Raw genomic sequence first — 23,577 nt, 5'->3', positions numbered from 1 at the left:
GAGGCTACTGGCAGGCACTGTGAAATCAGCTGTTAAAGCCACAGTGGTGCAGTGAAACCTTCATCAGCTGGTGAAATATGTATTCCCCAACTGATTGGCAAGCGGTTGCATTAAGTTGCTTACTGTAGTCCCAAAGAGTTATACCATGCAACACTAAAAGAAAAAAAGCCTGTCTGCAAATACTTACCTGCTTACAAAACTATAGTGAAACTGAAAAGCCTGTTGGTTTCAGCAGTAAGAGTTTTACTTTGGAAGAAAATCAAAGGAGCTTGCAAAGAAAAGCATCTGGACTTCTTTAAGTTACTTGAAGACGTTTCACCTCTCATCCGAGAAGCTTCTTCAGTTCTAAGGTCAAATGGTGGAGAGTCCCAGATATAAACCTAGTGGGAGTAACCCCCCACAGAGGGACAAAAGGACCCCCTGATGATCCTCTAATCACCTGAGCCAAGGTGTGAAACTGGGCGTGGGTCCCAATCAGCCAGAGTTTCGGGTGTGTTCATTGTGAAACCTGGCCCCACCTTATCATGCGAATTCCTGAGGTCAGATGGCCCAGGATGTGAGTGGGCGTTAAGGCGTCTGGGAAGGGATCTCAAAACTGGATTATAGATGGCAGAGAGTTGGTGTCGTAAACCCCCGCCTCTGTTCAAAGATGGTCGCTCACAGTGGACATAGATGGCTTCTTTCACTCCTCTTTCAAACCATCTGTCCTCTCTGTTCAAAATGTGAACATTGGCATCCTCGAAAGAGTGTCCTTTATCCTTAAGATGCAGATGGACTGCTGAGTCTTGTCCTGTGGAGGTGGCTCTTCTGTGTTGTGCCATGTGCTTATGAAGTGGCTGTTTGGTCTCTCCAATGTAGAGGTCTGAGCATTCCTCGCTGCACTGTACAGCATACACCACATTGTTAAGTCTGTGTTTTGGCGTTTTGTCTTTCGGATGAACCAGTTTCTGTCTGAGCGTGTTGCTGGGTCTGAAATACACTGAGATGTCATGCTTGGAGAAAACTCTCCTGAGTTTTTCTGATACACCGGCTACATAGGGGATGACAATGTTGTTGCGTCTGTCCTTCTTATCCTCCCTCGCTGGTGTCTGATCTTCTTAGAACTGAAGAAGCTTCTCGGATGAGAGGTGAAACGTCTTCAAGCAACTTAAAGAAGTCCAGACGCTTTTCTTTGCAAGTTCCTTTGACTATGATGACCTGGATGACTGAGAACCTTCACAGACATTTTGGAAGAAAATATTTTCCTTTTTTGATTTTTGTTGCACTTTTAAGTTTTACTACTGCTCCATGGTTAATTAGCAAATGCTTGCAGTCAAGACAAAGTTATGCAAACTATGGGTGACTGTGGCAATCATGGTTCCAGGGGGACGTCAACCAGGCTCTAGGCTGGTGTAACTGAGGTCTAAACAGAATTTTCACTGAGGAATTGTCCCTGGTGCTTGGTAAAAAGTCTCCCAGAAACAAGAAGGTTTAATTGCCTAAGCAGAAGAGGTACTGCTTTGTTCCCCAGTAGCTAACAATAGCTTTCTCCATGTTGCTAAAATGTTAGGCATCAGACCAACTGCAGTAACATTTGAATTTAACATGCAACGAAAAAAGGAAGGCAAATAAGACAGAGAGGGAAAGTGGCAAAACCTGAAAATGTGAATCTCATACAGCCATTCATTCAATAGAGGAAGCTAGAAGACTTGATATTCAGTTGATATAGCTTCTACTACATCAAAGGAAAAAACAAAAAAACCTGCCTCTGTTTTCAGTCACTTTATGACAGTGGCGCGTGGGGGAGCAGTGCGGGGGAAGTTGTCTAACGCCACTTTAAGTTAACCAGCTGATTTTTTTTTCTCTTCCGCTGTTTTTGTTAAAGACAACAGCTTTTCTTTCACCCATTGTCAGCTTCTGTGAATAATAGCGTCCAATAATAACTAAAATACAAAATGTCAAAACAAAGTCACTTAACTTAATGTCATCTCCCTTCATAGGTCTGATGAAGCTGCTGCAGCTGGCGGTCATTAAGATTGGGATAAATGCTGTTTTGTGTTTAAACAGAACATTTCTGAGGTCAGCGGAACATCGGGCTCCATTTCCACAGAGCACAGAGCCCTCTCCCTGCTCTTCACTGGCGATCTTTAATATCTGCATCTCCGAAGCGCTGATCTAAAACAGGATCAGTTTCATGTCTTTACACAGAGGAAAAGAGTAAAACCCTTTTTGGCGATCTAAGCTGACTTAGCATTCAGGTTTAATCAGGAATATTGGGGAAACGCTGGCTGTTACAGTTGGAGCTCTTAGAGAGGTGAGTCATTGGCTAGCTCTGCTTGGATATTTGCCAACAGAGCTGCATATAGCTGGATTTCGCCTGAGGAATGATCGTCACCTTTCCTAACTTTAATGGGTCCTAAAGTCCCTTCCAATCTAGCTGTGCGCTACAAAAGCAGAAAAATATAAAATGAATTCAAATCTCTTGATTACAATAGCCATCTAAGAATAGCTCTGTTTCCTCCTGACAAGTGTACGCCGTTATTCAGTGAGTCACTGGCTACCGGCCAAGGTAATAGAGCGGACATCTGGCATCAGCCTGATCTTGTCTTCACTTTATGTTAACTGTTTAAACTGCAGCTTGACCTATTTACCCCGAAGTGAATTTCAGGAGAAGCGAACACGACAAGTGTCCTCCGCAGAGGCCGTTACCTCAACTACACCTTTAATTCAGGTACTTTTTGCTGTTTATATTGTACGGAGGTACATTTATACCTCGGGTTATTACATCCCATATTTATTTTCAATTTTTTCCCCCCACATCTTCCTCTCAGCTATGATTCATTGTTTATCACTGAAAACCTCTAGAGTTTAAAGTGTTAAGAAATTATCTTCTCAACTGTTGTGGGAATTGCTCTGGGCTTGAAGTGGTGACAGCTATTAAAATAAACAATAATGCCTTTTTTTCTTAGGTTCTTTTCTTTTCTTTCTGTTTAGTTGTGTGGCGTTGTGTACTGGGTATTGAGTGTTGATAACACAAAAAAGAGCAGTGGTTAACACTTCAGATAAGAGAGAAAATGAAATTGTTGGATGAGACGGAGACGACAAAAAACCTAAACGACAAAGTAACAAAACACGGAGAAATTACCTAAACGAAAAGTTGGGGAAAATAAATGACTACAGGGTGTGGTTTTTCCACAGTCTGTGTGTGCAAAACATGAGTACTAAAATCCTCACCTCAAGCAATATGAAAAATTATTCACTACCTGGGCCGTTTTCTCCCAAGACTGCTCTGTGTGTGGTATTAAGTTGTCTCTGTGACATCTAGTGCTTTTGTACAGTTAGCACTGTCTGGCTAATGAAATGTAGAGTGGATTACACAGATGCCACAATATTTGGAATAGCTACAGTTTTCAAAGAAACATCAGGAATATGGTTCTTGGAAATACAGTATTATGAATGTAGTTGATTTAAAAAAGCCCTTTTTTCTTTCCTGCTTCAATTCAGATAGAAGACTGTCTGTTCCTTGCTATAATCCATAGTGTTTAAGGTCAAATCTACTATATGTTGGACAGCAAAATATACAATGATAATAATAATATTACTATGATAATCAGAGTGTGTGTATGTCTGTTCCACAACTCCTCCTACATGGTCAGTTTAATCTAGAGTACCAGAATTGTCAAAATCTAAAAAGCTTTTAGAATTTTTTTGGCACTCTAGTCCTTACAAATTAAATGTATTATGTATAGCAGCTGATCTCAAACATTATCAGTACATTTGCATGTGTCTGTGAATTGTCTTCTTACTAATTATATAAGTTTTGTGTAGTAATTGCTCTCAGAATGAACACTGAACTTGCGTTACACGTACATTGTTGCCATTACATGTCTATTGTTATGTACTTGTATGTGCTTAAACAGTGAGGCCAATAATGCCTGTAACTGCTTATTTTGTCTCGTGGAATATGTGTCTTGCAGAGAAGAATAAATATATTTATCTAATATTAATTTCTTTGGTTATTTTTGCCCTCTGACTACTTTTGTGATATGATGAAAATAAATATAATAAATTGATAATGGTAATGAAAACTTTATCTATATAGCGCATTTCATTATAAGTCAACTCAATGTGCTCAAATGAGAAAATGAAAACACAAAAACCTGTGTAGGTTTTACAATGCCTCGAGGAAGTGAAAACAGGAAAAATGAACAAAACAAAATTAACATACATGTCTGGGCTTTTAATACAGGCGTGAAGTGAACAAGTGCCACAAGATAGTAAAAATAATAATAATGACAATAATGATAATAAGAATAATAATAGCTAGTAAAAAAATTCAAACTAGTAAATGCAAAAAAAAAAAAACTATTTAAGAAGATTCAGAGGATTTTGTCTACTAAATTTCTGATTAAAGTTAATCCCAAGACTGGAAACAGTGTGTAACATTTGATTTTTGTATGGACGAAACCAGCTATAACAGTGGGCTTTAAAGACTTCCCCCTTATACAAGTCTTCATGCTCATCTAAGCTAGCTGTAGCCAGGAGCTTCAATTTCTGAAAGCATTGTCCTGACTCTAAGCAGCCTCCTAGCATCATAACCTTTCAGTGTAACTTCAGACTTTCTCGTGATTTTGGTGCTGCATTACAAATGTCACAGTTCTCCAGTAGAGCGCTCCGCTGACCCACTCGAAAACACTTTGCAGCAGATGCTAAAGAGGCCAGTGATCTGAACAGTACACAGCAATTAATTCTAATTCCTGAGCGATTAGCTTTGTGATGCTAATGAAAACATTCGCATAGGTGGTCCCCCTTTTGCACTGCTCTGAATGTAGGTCAAGCTGCAGCTAAATAATTCCCATTTGCGTGATAGGCAGCTGCACCATGCCAGCATGCCTCAGACTGGCACGGGAGGCATGAGCTCTCATTGGCATATTAACAACATCCGCCGCCCGAGCTGTGCTGCTGCTCTCTGTCAGCTGGATAATTCACTCAGTGGTCAACGCTGCGGTGAGAGAGCACAGACAAGCCTCTATTATCATTGCTGTCTATTAGGCTGCACACCCAAGGCTGCTGAATGGCATCCTAATGGCCATAAGACCCCCCTTCCCTGATTGTTGATGAACTGAAAAATAATTTCAGGATGAGCATTGCCGACATGAAGCTGATAACAAGTAGTCAGTAAGCTTAATTAAGCGGGACATACGCTACAGCAGAGGAAATGCATTGTTATGAAGATCAGAAATGTGCATACAAGAGACAGAAGCTAAATTGTCCTTGGAGAACGTTTCATTTCATAAATCATGCAACATATATTGAACAAGATAGCAGGCGGTTAGCATCCTCCATATAGGGGTTTAGTAGCAATAAGGAGACCAGACGTTGACCTCCATCTGAAAGGCAACTAATAGTTTTACAATTTGATACTGCGTGTGCTAGAATTCCAGAAAGATCATCTTCTGCTGACTTTAATATTGACCATGTAATTACATTTCTATTTGAAAAGCATTTTGCATTTGTCAAAATAACCATAATCCTTCAGATGTGGGGATTTATCTCCTCCTAATGCTGCTCATCCCATTTTCTGCTCATCAATGTTGGCAATGCCTGCTGAGATTTACTGTTATTTACTGGAGGGACAATTTATGAGTCACTTCGTAGTCTTTTCTGATATATGTAGATATAAGTAACCTGAATATGGAAGCCAAGAAAATGTAGATGCATAGATGAATCCATATTCATCGAGAGGCATGCACTAAGCAGGGATGTGTGCTACACTGTTTGGTTCATTCTCCCCCGTTGACTGTTTTTCTCTCTCTTTACACTCCCACACACTTTCCTAAGTGCACATTCACACACATCCACACACACACACACACACACACGCACACACTCTTTCAAGCACACACATTCAGTATGTACTGATGCTGCTTGTCAAAACAGCCATTAAAAAAAACCCAGTTCTAAAATGATAATAATAAAAAAAATAATCATTTCACTTCTAAGGTCACACCTCTTTACTTGAAACTGTGATGCATCATATAGTGTAATAAGATATTGCTAAAGATTCGTATTTAATTTATGTAGCTGATATCACACATGCAGTAAGGATAAACTCTGCTTTTATCCTGTAACATGTCTTAAAGGCTATACACTGCTGTGAGAGGGAAAGAAAAATCACAGCAGAGGGTTTTCTCGCCATTTGAACAAAGGCCTAAAGTAAACCTTCTTGTTAGCATGCCAGACCCTCTAATGGATATCATTTGCAACAAGAAACTCCAACTGCTGTTTTTTTTTTTTTTTTGTATGTATAATTGCCACAAGTCAGAGCTGGTATTATTTAAATTGAAAAAATAGAGACCACGTTGGATTTGCTGGGGTATATATACAAATTTCTTTTAATTGCTTTGGACTTAATTCAGCGAGACAGGTCTCTAAAATTTTAATGCAGTCTAGTGATAATTAAAGCAAATGCAATAGGCTTTCTCATCAGTTAAAATGAACATAAAACATCTATGATTACTTTCAATAATTATTTTTTCTTTTTTTTCTGGAGAATGGATGCATGGGGAAGTTGGTCTTGATGGTGGAAATTTGATTGATTTGGTCTACTTTCATATGTTTTTGTCATAAATCTCTATAAGTTCTTCCCGACATCAAAGTGCAGACAGAGGAATTTAGCACCTACTGTAGCAGCATAGCTGGTTAACAAAGTAAAGCATCAGGACGCTGTGGTCATGTCCAGACTGGGTGAAAACAGAACCCCTGATTTATAGGAGCTGCTTTTCCATCACTTAGTGCAATCAAGAGTGCATGGTGGACACTGCTAACGTTACTCTGCATCAAAAAATAACATTTGCAAATATCCGCTTAAAGCGTGATGGCAGTTTTCTAAAGAAAGTCCATTTTCATATATAAGATATATCTTGGAGAAATAACAAAACAAGCAAGGGAGGTAACTAAAATTAGAAAAAGCTCCATATCAACAAAAGAAAAAGAAGTTTGTCAGGAAATGCATACAGTCAGTAATTCTTAAAGAAAGATGATTCAGTGCTGCACGGCCGAGCTATTTCATTGTCTGATGGATCTATAGTTTATCAGCCTTGCCTTGGCCGGGTGAAAAGCAGAGCTAATGCTGCAAAGCACAGATAATTTAGTAAGTTAAAGAAACATATAAAAGACTAGTGTATTCAATGGCAATATTACAGTCACCTTGGTTCAGACTGAATGCTCACTGACTGTGCGGATGGCTGCTGCAGAGAAGCTGGGCCAAATTTTGTTTGATTGAAAGATTGCACAGATACAGTGTGTACAGTTAAGTCCTGCCTTCCACTTATTTAAAACATCTTAACTCCATGGGAATCTGCTGATATGCAAGAACTGCAGGACATAAGAGATATGGTAATTTGCTCACATCTTATACCGATAGTCCAATTAAGCAACTGCATTTAGTAACAAGCCACAGAGCTCAGCCGTAACTTCTGTAAAAAGGATAAGTGAAGGTTTGGGCTTGAGGTTAATTTGGGGATTAGAGTTAAACGCATACAGAGAAGATAGGGGTTGGGGTTAAGGATTAAAAGAGGGATCGGTATAGACCTAAACTCAGCCTTGGTTTGGGGCCTACATCAGACTAACTAAAAGCAAAAAAATCATCCCTTCTATAATCCTCCTGGTGGCTTTTTTCCCTCTGCAATGGTACTCTGTTCTTTCCAGTTTATGTTGGAATCGTCAGGGAGACACAACAGCATGAAGCAGACGAGCTAACAAGCTATCCGCTAATTATGGAAAATACTGACAAATACCATAAGGCAAGTAATTCGTCTCGAGCAAACTGTTCCTGTTACATTTTTCTCCTGGACTATATTTAGAAAATGAGCCGCACGCTGGAAGTTCTGCATTTGAAGATTCTGATTGTTTAAACAAATGACCATAGGCACATTTTATATTTGCCAGAAATCACTATATGATAGAGGGATCCTTTTTCAGGCTGGTTTTCAGATTGCCAGAATTTGGAAAATTATTGTGGGATATGTGAGGAATAGAGCTAGCAACCACCATGGCTAAGCAGGAGGCATGAACACCTGTCAATCAAGGAAACATGCTGCCAAATTCAATTACATGACATTTCCTGGCCAGGAGTCAGTGGAAACAGCAAAAAAAAAAGAAAGAAATGCTATGAAAAGCCCATTAACTGCATGCAAAAACTGTCAGCCGAACTTATCACAACATGAAACCGAGGTCCTAAATTTTAACAAGATGCCTCTAGCTAGCTAAAATGTTATATAAAATTGTATATTTATGTTAGCTAGCATCAACAGGCTAGTCTTCTAAATAATCCACATTTTACTATATTACAGGTGGCACACTTTAAAAGGCCTCAATCACAATGGCTGCTACCTCCAGTCTCTAGAGAAAAATATGTATTCTCAAAACAGTCTGTGTAGGTTCTTAGGCATCCAGGTCACGGTCTAAGGAGCTCGGAAGAACGCTAGTCAGGCTCCCGGAGGTTACTGGCTGTGTGTGCAATCAGTAGCAAAAAGGGTACTGCACCAAACACCTGCTTGTGATTGCTTTGATCGCTAGCAAGTTCCCTTGGATGCTTGAATTTTGCATGGAAGACAAAGGCCTTTCTGCAAAAACTTGCTAACTAACCACACTGAAACTTGAAAAAGTGCATCGCAAACGAGAAGTGGAAATCGTTTTTCACCAGCGACTGGTATTAGCGGGTTGGATGGGTGGAGAGATGTCACTGACCAGTCTTTAGGCCTGCTTTAGCAATTGATTGCACAGCTAACTTCCAGTAACTAGTCGCAACCAGGTGGGGAATGCTCATTTTTCCCTAGCAACAGATGCTTGCCTGGCTGTCTCCTACCTGTGTCTAGGCCTCTGTGACGGAGGCTCTTGTAAACATAGCGTTATTACTCATAGGTTTCTAAATTATGCACATTCCACTATATTACTGGTGGCACGCTGTCAAAATGCTTTAGCTTCACTTAGAGCCTAAACTGTTATTTGGATGTTTGACAAAATGTTTGCTGCACACGTACACTACCAAAGGTGGCAAAGTCAAGTTGAGGGCTGTAACCAAAACAATGGGCCTCCACAGTCATTTCATCCATTGCCAATCTAAATCCCTGTAGTGGCTTTAGTATATATATTTTTTTCGAAAGTACAGAAAGGCTGAGGAAAAGAAGCTCCTAGATTTTGGGCAGCCAGTGCAGTAGCACAAAATAGACAGCTGGTTTGATAAGACATGGATTTTTTTGTTAGTCAGTGGTTACCAAGAAAATGTTGCTGCGGCGATTTAAGCATATACTTTGAAAGCTGACTTTCTTGAAGCATTCAACCATGAGAGCTCAAAGTCTGAACAAGGTAATAATCATTAGCTTTTGATATATAGAGCTTAACAGGATTTCTGAAGAATCTTTTATGAATTTTTATTACTCTTACCGCTCTCACCCTTTTTAAATACCTGACTGACCCCTTCTGAGAGCTCAGGTTGATCTGCATAGACTCTGTAGTGCTGAGGTTGAAGTAAAATAAAGGATGCTAAAGTGGAAAGATGGCCAGTGATTTGCATTTCTGAGAGGCTGGCAGATAAAGCTTTTCCATATTGTGTATGTCACAGAGTAGGGCCTAGGATGTTGTCATGCCATTGCTCCATCCACCGTAGTATAGGCTTTTCACTTCTGTCCAGTTTCCATGGTGATAACTCTACAGGATAGGCTGTATGTCTAACTCTTAATGCTGTGGAAGATTATGTGCCATTGCATGCGGGTCTCTGTATGCCACACATGATAGTTTATGTGCTGGGTCATTGTGTGAATATCCGCTTAAGTTTCACACTAATATCAAATCTTTAAGGAAGGATACACCGAAGGAGACACACAAAAACACACAGATTTCCACTGCTCTAAATACGCCTCATTCTTGGCTGGAGAACCAACTTGTGCACAGGGAAACAACTGATTGCAAAAAGAAAACTGCAGGAAAAAGATATTACATTTAGGTTTATCTCTGTCAGTCTTTTGTTTCTGCAGAAAAGGCCTAGAGGACTGCCATCTGTTTAAGTGCTACAGTCTGAAATCTCCTCTGAACTTGAACAGACTTGTTCAATAATGATGTGGCTGAAAAAGTGAAGTGACAAAAAATGAACTACAGCCAGCTGTTGGCCTCCTGTGATATTTCCACAGAGGAACAATCTGCACTACGACGATCGGGTTGAAGGCCCAGCAGAGATTCATCTGCGTCGATGAGAAGTGAAAATTGCTAAAGGATACAAGTGAAGCAAAGAGGCACGAGGCCAGCTCTGTGATAGAATAGCTGTTGCATGGAATCGCATTACAGCGTCTTTCTTCTTCCTGTCAAACAAACGGACTGTTCTGCCCCACTTTCAGAAGTCTCAAACTGTCTTTTCCACGGCAATGATCCCAAAGATTGGTTTTTGTTTTAATGCCGTGTCTCTGGTGCTGCTCATGCCACTCCCCTAAAAGCCCGGGATATTACAAATGCTGTCCATGCATGCAGCTGCACACAGCAGCGATAACTGCACTCTCATTAAACTGTCTTCACCTGATAAACATGTGATTGTTGACTGCGGTAGAGATAAAATAACATAATATATAACGCTCCCTGTGATGAGCATCAGTCTTTATGGCTCTAGTGACGCATGGTGTTTGTAGTTTGTTTTATTTAACTCTTCTATTTCTGTACAGCAGATGAAAGTACCGTAAGCTTGGAGGAGATAGCCGCTGATTTTACACATCAAAGTCTGGTTACAGGTCTTTGAAAGCACTACTGCATTATGTGGAAATAAAAACTTTCGAAAGCCCTTTGTGGCTCCAGAGGGAGCACTGCTGTCACTTAAGGGTGAAGACTGAAGAGTTTGAAAAATAAAAAATAAATAAATAAAAATAAATCTGTAAGTGCAGAGCAAGACAGAAGTGTGACCTCTGAAACCTGCATCTCATCTTAGCCGGCCGTTGGGCTGACTATTATCTGTTTCGGATTTCAAAATGATCAATCCTCTGTAACAGAGTTGCTTTTATTCCACATATAAACAAGACAGTTTGTTTCTAAACAGGTTTCTGTTTGTTTGCTGTCTCTTTTTATAAGAATAAAGGTTTCATAAAATGATCAGGCAAGCTTCTTCACATAACTTCAACCCCCCTGAACCATCTTTTCTCTCCTTTTTCAATATTTCTTTTTGTTGGCATACTGCATGTATCATGCAAGATAGTAAACAACACGAACGGGCACATCTGGAATGTGGGTGTCATTTGAGTAAGGTTTCTCTACAGCTCTTCTGAAATCTGGATTTATTACGATTTTCTTTTTTGGTATCATGATTCATCCACTTCAGAGAACTTTGTGCCTGTTTTGTCCAAATTACAACAGAAACAGGAGCGACTATTGTTATACAGATAATTGTTAAACATTTGATATTTTCCCCATGTGCCAGCTAAAGAATTTATGCATATGTTTACGCAAATGAATCATGACTCAGAAAAAATGGTAAAATTTAGGGTCTACCAAAAATATCCATCCATTCTTTCACTTCCCCAGCTACAAACTGTATTGAATGGTTATAAATGGTTTGTCCTATAAAGGGAGATCAATCAACAGCAGGAAACATGCAATCAGCCATCTGACTATGCAGCCTGAGGCTTAAGGTTCAAATAGCATCCTGTTCATTTACATTTGTTTTTTATATATCACCAAATCACAATGTAAGTCACGCTGTACAAGACACTTTGTATTGTAAAGATGTAAAGAGAAAACCCAAGACTGTGTAACCCAAGAGCTACATCTCAGACTCTATAGGCCTCAGTTAGCATGTTAAACATTACAGCTAATGACAGTTAGACAATTATAAAAAGACTAAAAAAGTACGGCTTACTTGGAACAAGCCTTTCCCTCTAAAAAGAACATGAGAGAGTACTTAGATTTGCAAAGTTGAAACTGAACAAAACCACAAGGCTTCTGGAACAATGTCCATGAAACAGAGATAGTATAAGTGAATTCCTGCAAACCTCAATGAACTGAACTAATACAGTAAAGAAGAATGCACCTGGATTTCTTCACACCAATGTGAGCTACTGATAAAGTCATACAGAAAATGATCAAGATATTGCTGCAAAACGTAGTTCTGCCAGATGATGCATAGGGTGTATTTGATAAATGATATTAAATAATGACACACTGTAATGTGTCATGCATTGTTGTTCATCTGAAGTTGTATTCATTTTAGGACCTTGTAGGATTTACGTACTTTTTTTTTTTTTTATAAATGCCTGCATACTTAAGTCCTGTGTACTTTGTTTTTAACCATTACAGCAGAAGCACCAGATTTTATCATGAAGGCTGCATGAAATAAAAAAGATAATATCCTGCTGCCACCAGGTTTTTGTTTTTATTGTGTACAGTAAAGTGGTTCTGAAAATGTTAGTCACAGTCGGTGGGCTTCTCTTGTAAAGACAGTGTAACCTCATTAGTGACCTTTAAGTGTGTATTAGAAAATGCAATAAAAGCTGTGTAAAAAATCCCAGCGTAAGACCAACTGTACTAACTCTACTTACCGTGACATGCATGCACAATGATTTTAACACAACCCCACATGCACAAAGTAATATGCACAATATGAATGTTGTAGATCACCCATTTCCAAGCCAGACCCAAATGCTATTATTACAGTGTAAATAGAACACATTCAAAATGAAAGATGTCAAATTAAATTTTTTAATCTACTTCACACTCTTTTATGCTGCACTGAACGCTGTGGTCCTTACTGCAGTAGTCTGGGCTCAAATGTAAATCACCCCCTCTCCCTACTTTCCTGTCTACTCTACATTGCCCCATCAAATAAAAGCCCCTAAAAAAGGACCATCAACCAAAATTAATTTGGTTTTAAATTGGTCATGTAGACACACAAGACAGCTTTTGGAATATTAGGCATATTCCTCTACGGGGCTAAACGACCAGATTTCTGTCAAAACACAAACAAGCCTACGAAAAAAAGAGCCCGTCTACATGAAAATATAGATATATTTGGAGCTTTTTTGTCAGCAGATCAGTCTTAAATATTGCAGGAGGGGGAAGCAGCTGGTTGCATGAAGAGGTAGGAGGTGATGCGGTACACTTTTCTCTGCATGCTATCACTCTTGTAAGGAAAACCACTCAAGCTGTCACTCTGCTTTTGTTTTTACAGGAGATTACTTGTCAATCAATAAGTGACGTCTTTGCCTTTCTATTTTATGATGAACTTGAGTGTAGCCGTAGCATCTGTAGGCGATGCAATTTTCCCAGTTTGTTCCCTGCTTGAGATAAATACCCGGTATTTATTACAGAGACACTGCTGGCAGCATAAAATGCATCATTCCCTGTATGCCAGAAGATATCTTATGGGAAAGACCCCACAGACGTGGGTGTTTAAAACAGGAATGTAACAGCCTTTGTGATTCGACTCTTCTTTGAATCGCTGCTGTGCTACTGTATGTCAGCCATTGATGTGGAGTAGCAAAACACGTTTATTTTTATGAAAGTGTGACAGATTTTCACTTAAAAGAATAATTGTGCTACCAAGCATTTGGGGTGTCAAATTAAAATGTGCTTTGCAGCACTTCAGCAAAAACGAGCTTTTCTGCCAGTATGCTGCCAACAGGTAGGTACTGTTCTATTCAGGGGAATGATGCCGGGGAAAGAACATTGTGTTTACAGCTGGAAAGCCTTACCCATAGCCCTGTCTGCTTCTCTTCCCTCCTCTCTCTGTCTCCCTGCCTTTCTTCCCTTGTCTAACTAGGAGCTCTGCAGCCACATCACTTTGATGGTCCTCTTTATTAAGATGAATGAATCTCATCCGCGTGATGCCCTCCTTCATTTTACTGCAGCGCATTCCCTTTCTGCTCAGTGTGCTTCAAGTGCTCAGCTGTCACCTTGAGTAGCCCAACAGGATGTCCCTGGAGGTCACCTTGGGGATGTAAGTTCACAGTCCCAGTGCAAATGTTTTGTTACCCTGACAAAACTGCTGCAGCATGACTCAGTTACACTGTCTATCTGCTGAGCAGGATGCAATGTACCCAGCAGGACGGCCAGTAATAAATCACATAAGAAGAGCGAGGGGAGAGAATGAAGGGAGCGAGGGAGTAGAGGTCAGCAACCTCAATGTTTTCCAAACAACATACATTTAAATTCAGCGATAAGATGAAGGAAAGGTGGGTGTAAAGGATGCCAGCGGGGTCTGTCTGTATCCTGCAGTGATATAAAATGATTTTATGTTTTTTCGTTTTGCCCCACCCCCCTCCTTTAAGCCCAGCTGGTTGAAGACAGAAAATGTAATTGATTACAAGACCTAGTGGTTCAGTTTGGTCTCAGTCATTTGATTATTTACCTCTGCTCAAAATGGGGAATAAAAACTAAGCAGATTAAAGGTTGACCATTAATCCGCTGTGTTTAGCAATCAAATTAATTTCAAAACTTCCGATGGTACTTTAGTATAAAAAACCTTATATTCGGGCAAGCCAGTGGCTCGGCAGTGTGGATGGCAGACCTGTCGGTTCGGCCGAGTATTAAAGCCGCTGTGAACAATGTCTTATATTGAAGGTGATTCAAGTAAGTCTGTAAACTGAAAAAAGAAATTCTGTGTGGTAAATGGAACCATGAATTCTGCTGTCTACCAAAACAAAAAGGCGGTTCATGCTTGAAAACCCTCCAATGTGGCTGAATTAAAACAATTCTGCAAAGATGAGTGGGCCAAAATTCCTGCACAGTAAAAGACTCATTGCCAGTTATCACAAACACTTGTTTGCAGTTTTTGCTGCTAAGGGTGGCCCGACCAGTTATTAGGTTTAGGGGGCAATCACTTTTTTTAGACAGGGCCAAATAGGTTTGGATTTCTTTTCCCTTAATCATAAATACCTTCATTTAGAAACTGCATTTTGTTTACTTGTGTTATCTTTGTCTAATATTGACAAACATACAAAGAAAAAAATAGGAATTCTGAAAGGGGGCAAAGATTTTTTCACACCTCTGAAGATATTGTCCAGTCTGTCTGACTAAAGCCTATATTTAGACTAATCTATTAAATCATTACATTCACTTTATTGTATTATTGAATGAACTGTTTAGATGGCCACTTCAGTTAAATCCTTCAGCCAATATTTATAAACCAGATTTTAGCCATTTCTGTTTGTCTAAATGCAAATGACATTTCAAGTAGAACAATCAAGTTCTACTGAAGTAGAACACGGACTAACCAAATTTAACCCAATGTTACCTGATGGAAGGCAATAGAAATGTTAAGTCTTTAGCATTTAACAGCTAATGCTACACACTAGAGAAACAGTGATTGGAGGCTGCAGTGCAAACAAAATTTATTGCAGCTGTGTGCACTGAACCGGCCGGCTTGTTGGGTTTGAAATGGTTGCTTCAAAAATGGGCACCAGGTCTGCGCAACTTTGGTGTGATAAAACACCAATTAAATCCCAATAAAACAGAGTCAGGTTGCCACCAGTTTCTGACTGAATTAGGTCACATTGGTTTGCATGTAATCTGTTTATGATACAGTTCAGTTAACTTGCAAATCTGCTGCCATCTGTTGAAAATCCATTGCAAAGCCATTGCCATCTACATCACATTAAATGGAAATTCACCTTCAGATACAACTTCATCACGTAGCTGTTGACACAAGCGCTTTGCAGGCAGCCTTGCTTTTACAAAGGAAAATAACCAGAATGCAACCAGTTGGCTACGAGTTGAGTCAGTTCCTGTACTGCAAACAGACAAGTTGCCCCCATTGCAGCAAAATGACTCAGACTCATTGCAGTGAGTTGGCAGTCTATCTGCATTTATAAATTGGATGGCAAGCCTTTGCTAATCTGAGAGCGATTCCAATCAACCCATGTTGACCTATGCAGTCGCCTTGTGATCAAAAGTGGTTGCCAAAGGTTGAGGGTTCAGCAGTTTCAAAGAAAGTAAATCATGATCTCACATTTGCTGTTTGGTCAGGTGCTTGCTGCTAAGTGTAGCGTAGTTGAAGGTAATTTGCAATAACTCATATAAACACGTACTTGGCTTGTAGTTCATAGCTAGCAGTAGAATATCACAAAGGGGGGTGTTTCTTTTCCTTCTCTTGAACCAATAAGGCAAATGTGGGGTAGGTGTGGGTCACCTACATCTCCATATATATATATACTCTCTGTCATCCATTAATACACTATTAAGACAACGTCTTCTGTTTTGCATTGACATCTAATGAAATAATGTGGGCTGCTTTCATGTCTGGTTCATACAACACGGCCATTAGGCCAATCTTTACATGTATCACCTAACAGTAGTAACACACGGAGAGTGGCACAATGTCTCCATTTAATATCCACAGATTTTGTTTCTCAGTGTGTACGTTCATTAAAGCTTCACAATGCTGCTAGTGTGGCTTTAGAGTTATTGAGATTTGCAGCGTGATGAAAACTGGCACTACAGAGAACTTGCATTAGGCCGGTGTCTAAATTCTCTATGCAGACTCTATTAATTACAGGATTACAATGCCTGTTCCAGTCTGTCGTAGCAAAGATCACGGGCATCTGAAAAGGATATAATCAGATAAAGATGTTAGACTAAATGAACACAGCCAAACAATACACCCTGCTGTTTACTGGACCTATAAATAACACGAAGGTCTTTTAAAAAGCAATTAAAACATCCATGAACCATCTTTCAAGCAGCCAACACGCCTAATATCGTGAATCAAGGTCAAGGAAAATCTATCCTGCTGAAAAACAGTTGTCTGTTTTTCTCCTTTGCCAAACTTTAAGGTTTTTTTCTTTCTCGCTGTCTATCTCTTTACCCACTGTCAGACACAGCTGACATTAGAATTCTGACACAGCCTCCTTCAAGCAGTGTTCAGTGCCAGCCACTTAATTTGTCATTTATTGCTCCATGACAACTGAAGTAATTGAACCTCTTGCCCATGGATGCGATCTGCCAGCCTTGTGGCGTTTTCTCTCCTCGTGGTGAGATTGTGCTGTGGGGCCTTGGTGCAAATAAGGGCACAGATCTCATTTTATAGGGCAGTGAGATTGTTAGTCCTTACCCTGGGAAAAAAGGCCTCTCTGAAATGTTTTCTTTTTCCTGTGTACCTTAGAAAGGCTAACCAGATACACCAAATAAAATCAGAGAATCGGAGAGTATACAGTAAATAGCTAAGAAAAGGAAGGAGTACAGCCTAATGGGATAAGGTTAAATAAAAGATTTTAGGATGTCCGATACTGGACAAAAAAATTACCTAAATATGTGCATGCAAACTAGTGATCATTTGCATGTTTATCTGATGCATTATCCGCGAGGGAAATGAAAGGAATTGTGAATCAGATAACGAAACAATGAATTAAAGATGATTCTTTGATCCACTGATTTACTGCTTTCACTGTGTGAACAAATGATCACCTCTGACCTTGTTATGAATATTCACATGGCTGACAGAAAGAAATCTATTGATCTGCTGACCCCTTGACCTTTCCCACTGTGCTATCAGCAAACCGTACATACCTGTAATTATCCTGTCATCTCCTCTGCACAGTGTCGACTGTGAAGCTTATATTGACCATACAGTACACTTGTTTGGTCATCGAGCCAGCTCAATACATATGTATGTATGTTGGTGTAAACAAATGATATGTGCACAGTGATTAACACGGAGCATAGCACATGTAAAGATGCTCAAGAAGCACTAAGAAGAGATTACTGGTTTGAGAAACAAGCTGCCCAGATGTTACACGAGTAGTAGTACAAGTGCTTATAGTAAGTCGCACACGAAAAGCTAGTATCTAAAGCAAGGGAGTATTTTACTACATGTAAGGAAATACTTTCCTTTTAAAATATTTCCATCTGTAACTTTTGGAGTATTATATATGTACAGAGAAGCAAATCAGGTTCATGCTAGAGGCAGAGCATGGACCAAAAAAATTAAAGCTAGCTGCAAGCTTCAAATTCCCCAAAAGAACAGAGCGTAAAGACGATAAAATGCTCTACAGCACTGAGGAAAACTGCAGAATGGAGAGCGGACTAAGCTGAATGTTGTGTTTAAGTAATCACACAGAGGTGGCAAACCCTATAACTGCCTCCATTCAGACTCAGTGCTGGAATAAATATAGCAACAGAACAATGACAACTGAAGGAGACAGCTTCTAGAGAATTCCCAGCACAGCACTCTAACTACCTTGGCCAAACTTTGCTTTTGCATTGGAATTATTCACTTTAAGTGTTAAACTGCCTCACTGACAAGGAAATACAATATGTGTAAAAAAGTTCATAACCCAGCTTCTCCAGGTTACAACCTAAAACATTGTTAGGTGTAATTTCACGTTTTATTTATCTAGCATCAAATCACAGCAGCAGTTGCTTTAAGGTGCTTTATATCTTAAGATAAAGACCCAACAATCAGATGACCCCCTGTGAGCTAGCACTTGGCAACAGTGACAAGGAAAAACTCCCTTTTAATAGGAAGAAACATCTGGCAGAACCAGGGAGGGGCAGCCATCTGCCACAAGCGGTTGAATATGAGGAGAGGGAGATGTTGCTTTAGACCACAAGTTGCACTGGAGAAATTCTCGGACCTCAGAGACAAAAACCTTACCAGATGTATCTTTGAATGATTTCTCCACAATATCATCTGTATGTGCATTTAAGATGTCACAAATGGCTCCCAAACTAGTCCAGACATTAAACATGTACTTCTGTATCAGACCAACCCAACTTTCTTGTTGCCACGGCCACTGCTAATGAAAGCTGGATCTCTGGATACAAACCACGGACTAAACAGCAGGCTTTAGTTAAGAGTTTACCATGCCTAAGCCTGAAGGAGAAGGACCAGGTCAGCAGCACCAGCAGGAGCATGACTGTCGATCACTTCACACCCCACTTGCCAAATTTGTCTCCTAGCAGTTTTTTTCTTTTTTGCTGAAACACAAATTATGGTGGAGACATGACACATTTGAGACTTCCAGTAATCAAGTGCACGTCCAGGTGGTTACAACAGAAATTCCTAGTAGCAGGAGTGTTTGTAGCAGAGCAGCTACTGGTCGAAGATGACAGCGGCCAAATTTAACTCAAAAAGGTCTGAGTCCCGGATGTTTTTGCTACTGTATGTCACTACATGCTATGTAAATTCCTATATTAGACTTCATCTAAACCAAGATAATTTCACAATATCTGCTCATATGTCCACAGCAGTCACTTTACCACTGACCAGCTCATTAAACCAATAACACTCAATGGTCAATGAAGGCTTATTAAACTAAATTTCATCTTAAAATCATTTGTTATATTTAATACCAGACTGCACAGAAAACTGTTATATAATCCACAGTACTGTGCAAAAGTTCATCCCCCCTTCATTTCTTTATATTTGGCTTCCGAGGAGTCAGACTGTCTTATAATTTTTTTTAAAGTGGTCCTGAGGAGTAGTTCTCCAGGTTTTCTGAATGTCTCTCAAAGTTTTTCTTTGAAAATTAATCAAAAGCTTGGAATATATCAGCATGGTGCGGAGTGTGCCCTTTAAAAAATGTTAAGGAAACTGGACACTTGGTAGATAAAAGTAAAAGTGACAGGGCTGAAAACTATCTAGAGCAGATGAAAAATATTTGGCAGTCCTGTCCTTAGAAATTGGAAAAAATCCAGAAGAAACCTTATACGGGATCTGAGAGATGCATCTGGCTGATCTAAACTGTAGCTTGCCTCCACCAGTGTATGAATGTGAGAGTGAATGAATAGTGGTATTGTAAAGCGCTTTGGGTGCCTTGAAAAGCGCTATATAAATCCAATCCATTATTATTATTATTATTATCTACAGTTCACTTGAGACCATAAATGGTCAAGCTGAGGTACGCTGCATCACACAAGAACTGGACTAAAAATAAATATCAACAGGTCGGATGTAGTTGAAATTGTCATCAGTGTGTACAGAGGTGGTCAGGACAGGTATCATGGTTTGGGGCTGCATTGTCAAAATTGATGGAATTCTGAATGCGGTCATGGATTGGTCTCCCCGGAGCCCAGTCCTCAACATTATTGAGGCAGTGTGGGATAATGTTGGCAGAGAATGAAACAGAAGGCAGTCAAAAATCTAAAGAAAAGCTTTGAATGTCCTTCAAGTAGCCAGCAGAACTATTCCTGAAGACTGCTTAAAGAAATTACAAGTAACCTTATGTTTGCATATTTCAGTAAATCACTGCACCTATTTCCTTTTTTGTATGAAAATTTTCACACAGTACTGTAAAAAATGTCATTACAAAGTTTGAGATTTTAATTTTTCAAGGTCGATTTTGTATTTAGTGCCATCTTGCAGAGGGCACACAGGTCTGCAAAATGAATTTATTCATTTATATGTGGAAAAATAACAGAACGCAACTGGCTTTATTTCTGGGCTAACTTGCCTTAATATGATAAATGCATAGACATTTTTATTTAACAAACTCCCCCAGACTGTCTTAAGGGAGAATCACTATATACACATATATATATAAAATTCCACACTCTGTTTATCTCTGCATGAGCCATCATAATAAAGTAAGCCCTGCATGCCATCAAGGACTCTGTAAAGTCAAAAACAGTTTGTTTGAGTATCTCACATGTTTGTACTGTGCAACAATGCATAAAACTTAAAGGCAAAATCCAAGCTCATGAGTCATCCTAGGCTTTACTCATTTGGCATGTGTCCACAACCTTCATATCAATCATTTCAAAAAGACTAATTAGCCCAGCGCTCTTGGCTCTTCATGAGCTCCAGTATGTTTAGCAAAGGTGAAAAATACAAAAGAAGTGGACTGACTCATCTTTTCTCGAGTCCTGTTGTATAAAAGCCAAGCCTAAAGCTTTATCACCATCAGTTGAATCTCTGATGAATATTTTGGTGTCAGCAACAGATTCCTTTCTCCTCAGCTGTGCAGACAGACGTACCCCATTTACACCTGACATTGTCATCAACCTTTTATGTGGCTTATATATTATTCAAATGGAACTTAAGGCTATATCCTCAGATACACCATTCCGACGATCTCACGCTTGCTTGCAATAAGTAAATTCTGCTAGCTCAGTTCAAAGAAAAGCCCCATTAACAAAGAGGTACAGTTTCTTTTTTTCTGCTGGCCGCGCTTCACTTTCATGACTGAGCTGTGTGAAGAAGCGTGGGCACGGCAGGAGATGATGGACACAGTACACAAATGTTTTCATCTTCGCTTTCTCAGACAGAGCAGACATTTGGCTACCATTTCGGTTTCTATTCATCTTCAGATCGATCACCACCAACCTTATAAAGCCAATTTCATGTACAAAGCACTGAGCAGCACGCAGTGGTGCACACCAAAATCTCTTTTTACGTATTTCAACCATTTAGTGAATCTGCCCAGTTACCTTTTTAGCTGCATTCCACTGTGCATCAATCAAGGTTATACTCAGTGATTTATCAACATTAATTTATATCTGTGCCACACTGCTCTCCCCTGTCCATGTTTTACTCCTCAACATTGCATTGTACAGCTTGGACATCACTACCATTTCACAGCGACAGTAAACATCTGTTTTCATTGTGCTGCATTGTAAGTCTCATCCGTGTCCAGTGGCTGGAGCCTGTCCCAGTGTGCTTTGGGCGGAAGGCTGAAAAAAAGTGTGGACAAACAGCAGCCCACTGCAGACACACACTTAGTCATGCTCGCTCACACCTACAGTGTGAGAGTCATCAATGTGTCTAACCTGGGTTCTGTGTATGTGTGACAAAGATGTGTATGCAATGACATTCATGTGTGTAACGTAGGAAGCGTATAATTTCAGACAAGCATTTACATGTATGTGTACGTGCACTAAGTTTATTGTTGCAAAGAAAAGACACTATTAGTGACCGTGGAAACAATTTACATAATGAGGCATGCCACATGTTGTGCTGTTAAACAGCACAATGTCAGAGGTTAAAGGCAAAAAGAATAGTGCTAGCAATGTGAATGTACTGTAGATGTGTTGTTTATTCCATACAATGCTCTTAAAGATCAGACACTGAGGCAAATGTAGGTGCGGATGATTAATACTGTACCCACACAAACCCTGTTAATGTCAATTATGATGCGTACAGTGGTTAGCAAGACATTAAATTCCCAATGTTCCTTCATTGTGCTATAATTATGTTATTAATAATCGAATATAAGAATATATATTTCAACAAAATACATATTGGTATGAATATATTTAAAATGTTGGCAGCACTTCCTATTACAGGCTAGGAATAATGTAGTAATAATATGGAAACAAGGAGATAACAATAATTTCAATTAAATCTTATTTATATGGCACCAAATCACAACAGCAGTCACCTCAATGGACTATATTGTAAGCTAAAGACCCTACAGTAACACAGAGAAAAACCCCAACAATCAGACAACCCCTTTTTAGCAAGCACTGTCACAAACAAGGATGCAGTGGACTCAAGAGCAAACTCAATTGCTCGAACTATATACAATTTATTGAAAGGAAAAGGAACTTAAGCAAGACTGGGTCTAACAGAAATTATTCGCAGGAACTGAGGGAGGCCCGAGGGCGGCGAAACAGACGTTGAACACAAAGAGAACACGGGCGGGAACTTCAGCAAACACAGGGTTTTACTGAATGGGAAACAATTAAAGGACAGAGGTGAGTGGTACTAGTGGAGAGTCTTGTGCTTACTTGAAAACACCGGCTATTAGGCAGGGAAGGGGTTGCTGTGGGAGTGTCCCAGGGATGGTTGAGAGTGTGGGAAAGCTGGTCCAGGTTCCAAGGTGTCAGGGGAGTTGAAGTACGGGCTGGAGGGCAGGCTGAGGAGAAGGTGAGTGTGTAGTCCTAGGGTTCTAGGCAGACTGGAGAACGGGAATGAAACAGAACCAGCACTGCTGATGAGCACGACGGGTGATGAATCTGGAGAACACAGGAGACGGAGAACACATTAACCCACGATCCAGGCACACAGAGTCCGAGCACAGAGGAGGCCAAGTTTACCACAGGTGGTAGCAGGACAAACTGGCGAGGAGTAGCAGGCAGCCCTGGCTTAAAAACCCTCTAGATGGAGGCCTGGAAATTGGAAGCAGGTGATGAGCTGGCCAACTCCACCCCAGGGAATGGACAACAGGAACCTGGACCACACCCGACCAGACACTCCCACGGCATATGACAAGCACTTGGTGACAGTGGGAATGAAAAACTCCCTTTTACCAGGAAGAAACCTCAAGCAGAACAAGGCTCAGTGAGGGGCGGCCATCTGCCATGACCAGTTCAAGGTTAGGGGAGGAAGACGGGACAAAAGACAGCGCTCCATGTTACTCTGTGAATATTCCAACTATTTCTGTATGGAAATAGCAAGTTATCATCTCTTAATTACACGTCTTATAATTGAGTTTGCTTTAATATGTCAATGATATGGAATTAGACAGAAACAGGGATTTTTGTATGTTGCAGCCCTGATTCCTGGTATGAAACTACCATGTTCAGGTGGTTCCAGGAAATAAGTCACACATTACATATAATGTTTACCCAGTTACCTTCAAACAAAGACGAATGCTAAGGACATAATGCAGGAATCACTCCAGTATT

The 23,577-nt window shown here is 40.0% G+C and overlaps 1 protein-coding gene across 4 annotated transcripts in view; it reads right to left on the bottom strand.

Annotated features, from left to right (window-relative positions):
• LOC102296583 (leucine-rich repeat transmembrane neuronal protein 4) overlaps positions 1 to 23,577 on the bottom strand; it is a 61,125-nt gene that overhangs the window by 8,283 nt on the left and 29,265 nt on the right. Inside the window, exon 3 of one of the 4 annotated variants that reach the window (XR_006054623.1) lies at positions 22,678 to 22,905. The exons of 2 other annotated variants lie outside the window; for them this stretch is intronic. The gene's annotated coding sequence lies outside the window, so the exon portion shown is untranslated. Of the gene's footprint in view, positions 1 to 14,757; positions 22,906 to 23,577 lie in introns of those variants that run through there. One more of the 4 variants, XM_005927009.3, reaches the window with a different exon arrangement.

This window comes from Haplochromis burtoni, unplaced genomic scaffold (assembly GCF_018398535.1).
Source record: "Haplochromis burtoni strain Fernald_Lab_line unplaced genomic scaffold, NCSU_Asbu1 Contig_95, whole genome shotgun sequence".
NCBI lineage: Eukaryota > Metazoa > Chordata > Actinopteri > Cichliformes > Cichlidae > Haplochromis > Haplochromis burtoni.
This window is presented reverse-complemented; position numbering and strand designations above follow the sequence as displayed.